Here is a 6,000-nt window from a genome sequence, read left to right on the forward strand (position 1 = left end):
CATATATTTTTTCCTGCTGGCAAATTTTGATGGAAGGGAAAAAAAATAAGGGTATTAAATGTCACTGAAGGAAAAGGACAAAGGTAAGAAAAATAGTGAAGAATGGAAAGTTTACAAGTCCAAAGACTTTATTAAGCAATTTTTGCCTAGGGCGCTTATCACAGTTACTTTACTAAGAGCAGTCACTAATTATATAGCCTGTATAGTCTATATTATTATGGGTAAATGTTGCCAATTAATACTTTCTAACCATTCACAAATACTATATATTAAGTTCAGATCTTTTTGCAACAAAATTCTGAAGTCTAGAAATTCATCGAATAGCTATTAATTTTTTTTGTTCAGGATTATGCTTAACTTTGGTAGGTATGAAAATTTTGACTGCAACCTTAGTTCTTTTGTTCTTTGATATATAGTGTTCTAAGACCGAAGTCTTTTAACAGAGACACTGCTAGGTCTTGTGTGATTCTAATTATGGTCCTATCATATTTGAATTTTTTTTTGCTTATAATATTTTCTCCTTTATCTCTTTTTTTTTCTTTCAGAATTTAACTATGATGTTTCTGTAGGTATTTTTATGGGATCTCTTTCAGTATTCACTGGAAATTTTTTTCTGTTTCTACTTTTCCCTCTTGTTCTAAATACTTGAGGACAATTTTCTTTAATTATTTCCTGTATTGTATCAAGATTCTTTTGTTAATTACTTTCAGGTAGCTCATTTATTATGTTTTCTCTTCTAGATCTGTTATTTTTCTTATGACATGTCTCACATTCTCTTCTATTTCATTACTTCTTACTCTCATATAACTTCCTTGGCATCCCCTTGCCCAATTCTAGTTTTCAAGGAGTCATTTTCTTCCTTGAGATTCCGGATCTTCTTTTCCAGGTTTGGTTGACTCTCTTATTATCATCTTATTTTTCTTGAATTATTTTTTAAACTTTTTTTCTCAATCTATCAATTTCTTTTGAAAGTCTTTTTTTAAATTTCTTCTATGAATTTTTTTTGAGTAACATTTGATGTTAGACTTTGGGGTAGGAGAAGCTTTTTTTTTTTTTTTTTTTTTTTTGGTTACTTCAGTATCTTCCTCTGAAGAAGAACTTTAATCTTCTCTATGGGGTTGATGCTTCTGGCCTCAGATTCTCCTTGAATTCTCTTCTCTGGCCTGGAACCCCAAACCAAGAACTGTCAAAGGACAGAGGAAAAGCCATGGCAGTAGAGTTGGGGAGACTCCAGGGAAAGTATGTTCAGAGGACTTGGACTGGGTACCCCTCCATGTTTCTGCTTTTTGAAGACCATTACCCCATCCCCCCCAGCAAAATAAAAGCAAACAACAACATAAAAAAATAGAAAACTATTGAAAGACATTTTGTTTTTGTTTAATTGTTTTAGACTCTTCAAGACTCTGTTTGAATTTTTCTTGGCAAAGACACTGGAATGATTTGCCATTTCCTTCCCAGCCTCATTTTACAGATGAGGAAACTGCGACAAACAGGATTAAGTAACTTGACTAGGGTCACACAGCTGGTGAGTGTCAGAGGCTAGATTTGAGCTCAGGAAGATGAGTATTCCTGATTCTGAGGTCAGCCCTCTGTACACTGTGCCCCCTGATTGTTTATAGACTATTGATTCTTAATTATATAAAAGTACCTTTATTTGGATTTTAAAAGGGAAGAGTGACAGCAGGAACTTTGCTTCCTGTGAGTAACTTCTCTTTCTATTGTTTGCTATGAAATAGGCATTTTATGGTAACCTCATAGAATATCATTTTCTCTCCACAGTTATCATCATTGACTCTTCAGAGACCTCGCAACAATTAAATACAATGTCTGTTGCATCTGAAGTGAGTAAAGATCTACTGGAGTTGAATGAACAAAGGGATAGTCGATGCATGGTGGAATATAGTAATTATATGGACTGGCTGAGACACCAGAGAAGACATTTTTTACAGAATCAACATTTGGCTACTATAGAAATGAAACAGATTGCTAATGCTGACACTGGCAGAAGCTCATGGGCAAATCCAGCCCACCCTGTTCACACTCAGAGGAGACATTTCCCACAGATAAGTAAGCAACTGTAACTGCATTCTCAAAGACAGTTGAAAGCTATCTAGCAGAGATAATTGGGTAACAAAACAGAAAATAGGAAAGATTATCTGCATGTGAAGGAGGTGGAGAGAATATCTACATAGGAAAGAGACAGACATTAGATTAGGTAACTAAATGATGTTGTCTCAATTCTCTATCTTAAAATTTCCAAGGTAGCAGATAATTATTGAAGAATAACAGAATTGTAGAACTGGCAAGGGATTGATAATGTTCCTGAAAAATTATTCTATAGCTTCCACTTGAAGATACTCTAGTGGTAGGAAATTCAATGACTGCCTAGCCAATTCATTCCATCTGGGGCCAATTTTTTTTTTTTAATTCCTTCTATTGAATCAAAAATCTGCCTGTGATTTCCATCTATTTAATTTTCATTCTGCCACCTGTCATAGAGCTGGAGCATAGAGCTGGAAATTACTCCAGAGGCCATTTAGTCCAAGCCCCTCTGTTGTGGAGATGAAAAAACTGAGGACAGGAAAGGTGAAGTGATCACTTGTTCCTAAAGTCATCACATAGGTAGTAAGCAAGTATCAGAAGTAGAGTTTAAATGAAAGTTTTGAGCCTAAAGATCCGGGACAACTCTGTAAATATTTGAAGGCATAAGTCATGTAGGTGGCCCGGCTCTGTGTTGCATCCCCAACAGACAATACTACCCCCAGGCTCAAGAATGTGAATCTGTAGGTCCCTATTTCTAAAACTATCTCACAAGCTTCCATTTGTGAGTCCATCTTTAATAGCTAGCAAGTAAACACAATGAGCTCAAAGCAAAGATATTTAAATGATAGCTAATAGCATTAGACACAAATTACCTTCTATCCATGGGACATATTCTTCCACAAAAACAGAATCTATGAGAAAAGTGGGCACCCCTTCTTAGGGGTTGGATTTTCTTACCTTACCTTTTTTTACAGGTCACAATGAGCATAACCAGCCTTCAGCTAGCCTATGGCCATTGACCTTTCCATTTCAATGCTTTGTAACCTTTCTGATTCTAGATCAAGTGACTTTGCTACAACAGATATATAGCAACAGGAAGTTTTCTTTCTTGATTTAATACCTCATTATTCCCCCTCTTACTTTAGGTAATTATATCTTTGTTTGGGGATTGGGATGGGGGAGGAGGGAAGCAACGACATGAAATTAGAGAGCTGGACTAGATGACTTTTATTGTCTCTTTCACTGCTAAATTTTTATAATTTTATTTGATTTCCTCCCCCAACTATATTCAATATAACATGGTGTAAAAAGCACTGTATTTGGAACCAAAGGACTTAGGTTCAGATTCTGACCTCAATATTGGTATGATCTTGAACAAATTACTTAAACTCTGTTCTCTCATTGGTAAAATGAAGAGCTTGGATGAGATAACCTCTAAGGAACCTCTAGTTCTAAATCTAACACATCTTTATCTCTGCCATCTCTCCAGATTGTTTTATTTCTTGGCTGAATTTCTTTCAGGAGAGAGTTTAAATCCAGTCTGGCTACAGTTTAATTAGTGAAGGTCTTTTGTCCTAAGCTCTTAAAAAAAACTTTTCTGTTCCACAAGTCATGTAATCAGGAAAAAAAGACCCAATTTTGTAAATACTTCCTACTGTTTCTTACTATGCTTTTCCCAAACTCTCCTGTTCCAGTTCCAAATCAATGGTCTTTTGACAAGATACCGATAAACTGATTATATGACTTTCACTAAATATCACATGGACATGATTAATCCACAGCAAAAAGGAAGTAACATTAAAATTTTTTAAAAAAGTAATCAAAGGCGGGGCAGCTAGGTGGAACAGTAGATAGAGCACCAGCCCTGAAGCCAGGAGGATCTGAGTTCAAATTTGACCTCAAACACTTAACACTTCCTGGTTGTGTGACCCTGGGCAAGTCACTTAACCCCAATTGCCTCAGCAAAAATAATAATAATAATAATAAAGGCACATATTCAGAAGCCTATACACCTAGGTGTTCAAACACTTTTTCTGGGATTCAAAGTAAGAACGGTAACAAAAAAAGAGGCAGTGTGCTCTAGTGGAAAGCATGGTTTTAAAATAGGAAAAATTGTAATGCCAGAGGAACCTGAGGTAAGATAGAGATTAGAGGTTTTTAATATTTTATTAGAAGGAGAGTTTGCACTGGGGCGAAACAGGATCCATATTGATACCAGCTGGAGGATGGGGCTATTGTCTCAAAGCATCTAATCAATGAGGGAGAGATTCCAGAGACTCTTATTGAGCTCCAGCGATCAGGGAAACAAAAGGCAAGGGGTAGAGCACTGGTGAGCTGGAAGTTCCAGGAAAGGACCATCAATTCAGTTCTGACAGGTTAGAGGTAAGGAGCAAAGATCATAAATTCTGATAAGTTGGGAAGATGCTAGGAGCTAGGAGTCTGGTGCAGATGGTCCCATCTAGGTGTTTGAGATACCTCTGGGATTTTATGTCTCTTTGGAATGCTAGTGGTCAGGGCTCCCAGACCTAATTATCTCAGTTCTAATAGCCAGGAAAGGGGATTTCCCCCAGGGATACTGAGGCAAAACGATTCAGGGAAACTGAGGCATAACAAATTCAGATCAATCTTCAGACATTTACTATCAGTCAAAAAGCAAGCATTTATTAAGTGCCTACTGTGAACTAGGCATTGAGCTAACTAATCTTACTTTGGGAATACAATGAAAGAGAAAAGACAAAGTTTCTGCTCTTAATGATATTTTTATAATGGGGGAGATAACATACAAAGAAAATATGCAAGATAAATTGGAAATGATCAAGAGAGAATGGCATCTCACAGAAGATTAGATTGTAGCTGATGCTGGTAGGAAGCCAGGGAAGTTAGGAAGCAGAAAGGAGTAAGGAAGAGAGTCAAATGCATGAGGGACAGTGAAGACAAATGACCAGGTTGAGAATGGTATGTCTTAATGCAAAGAAAAGTGTCAGTATATATCACAGAATACAAAGGGTGAGGTTTAAAGAGAAAGAAGGTGGAGAAGGTTGGAGGGACAAGGTTATAAAAAGATTTTAAAAAGTCATCAAGAGGACTTTATATTGATTCTGGAAGCAATAGAGAACCACTAAAATTAATTGAATAGAGGGAATGGTATGGTTAAACTTCTGCTTTGGAAATGATGAGACATATAGAAGTATCTCAAAAACCTAAGGAGAAAAGAGTGTCAAGGAGAAATAGGTGATTATGTAAAAGGCTACAGAAAGGACAAGATAAATAATGATAAATTAGGTCATGGAAGTTGTTGTTTTGTCATACTAATAGATTATGCTGAATCCTATCTCTTTTGTGACCAACCATATGAGCTTATAAAGTAAACTTAGATATGTATTTAGTTCAAACACATGAAAAATTGGATTTTCAAAATCAATAAAAATATTATGGTTTTATTCAAGAGATTATAAATATACTTTATATGCATCTATACACATAGAGATCTTTATGTATTTGCATATAATAGAAATCTACTCACTTATATTCTTGTAAATCATTTAAAAAACGTGTTTTTTTTTTTTTCTTTCAGGTAATACCATATTTGGATAAAGACCATCACCAAATACCCTTTGTTTTGAACATTGGGCATGTTTGAAAATAAATAAAAATACACTAGTGTGTACTTCACTTGAATCCAATGTTATAACTTTAATTTTTTCAACTTTTTTTTAACCCTACCTGAACTATGCAATATAATTTAGGAAATAAAGTTATTAAATTAGAAGTTATTGCACCAAAAATTTCAATACGGTTTAAACCATACTTTAATTTTCACTCCCTATTTTCAGATGAAAGTTTCATGGGGAAATGAAGGAACCAAAGATGTGTCAGTTCAAATACCAATCCAATCCAATTAACACTTTTTATGTATCTACTATTGCCAGCACTGTGCTAAGTGCTAAGGATACAATT

General features: G+C 35.4%; 1 long non-coding RNA gene across 4 annotated transcripts in view; it reads left to right on the top strand.

The window, feature by feature from the left end:
- LOC127562566 (uncharacterized) overlaps nt 1–5,721 on the top strand; it is an 83,132-nt gene extending 77,411 nt beyond the window's left edge. For all 4 annotated transcript variants that reach the window (XR_007953708.1, XR_007953705.1, XR_007953707.1 and 1 more), the window contains exons 3-4: nt 1,780–1,841; nt 5,618–5,721. This is a non-coding gene — a long non-coding RNA (uncharacterized LOC127562566). The remainder of the gene's footprint in view (nt 1–1,779; nt 1,842–5,617) is intronic.
- The last annotated feature ends 279 nt before the right edge of the window (nt 5,722–6,000 follow it).

The sequence above is a fragment of the Antechinus flavipes genome, chromosome 4, assembly GCF_016432865.1.
Source record: "Antechinus flavipes isolate AdamAnt ecotype Samford, QLD, Australia chromosome 4, AdamAnt_v2, whole genome shotgun sequence".
NCBI classification, from domain to species: Eukaryota; Metazoa; Chordata; class Mammalia; order Dasyuromorphia; family Dasyuridae; genus Antechinus; species Antechinus flavipes.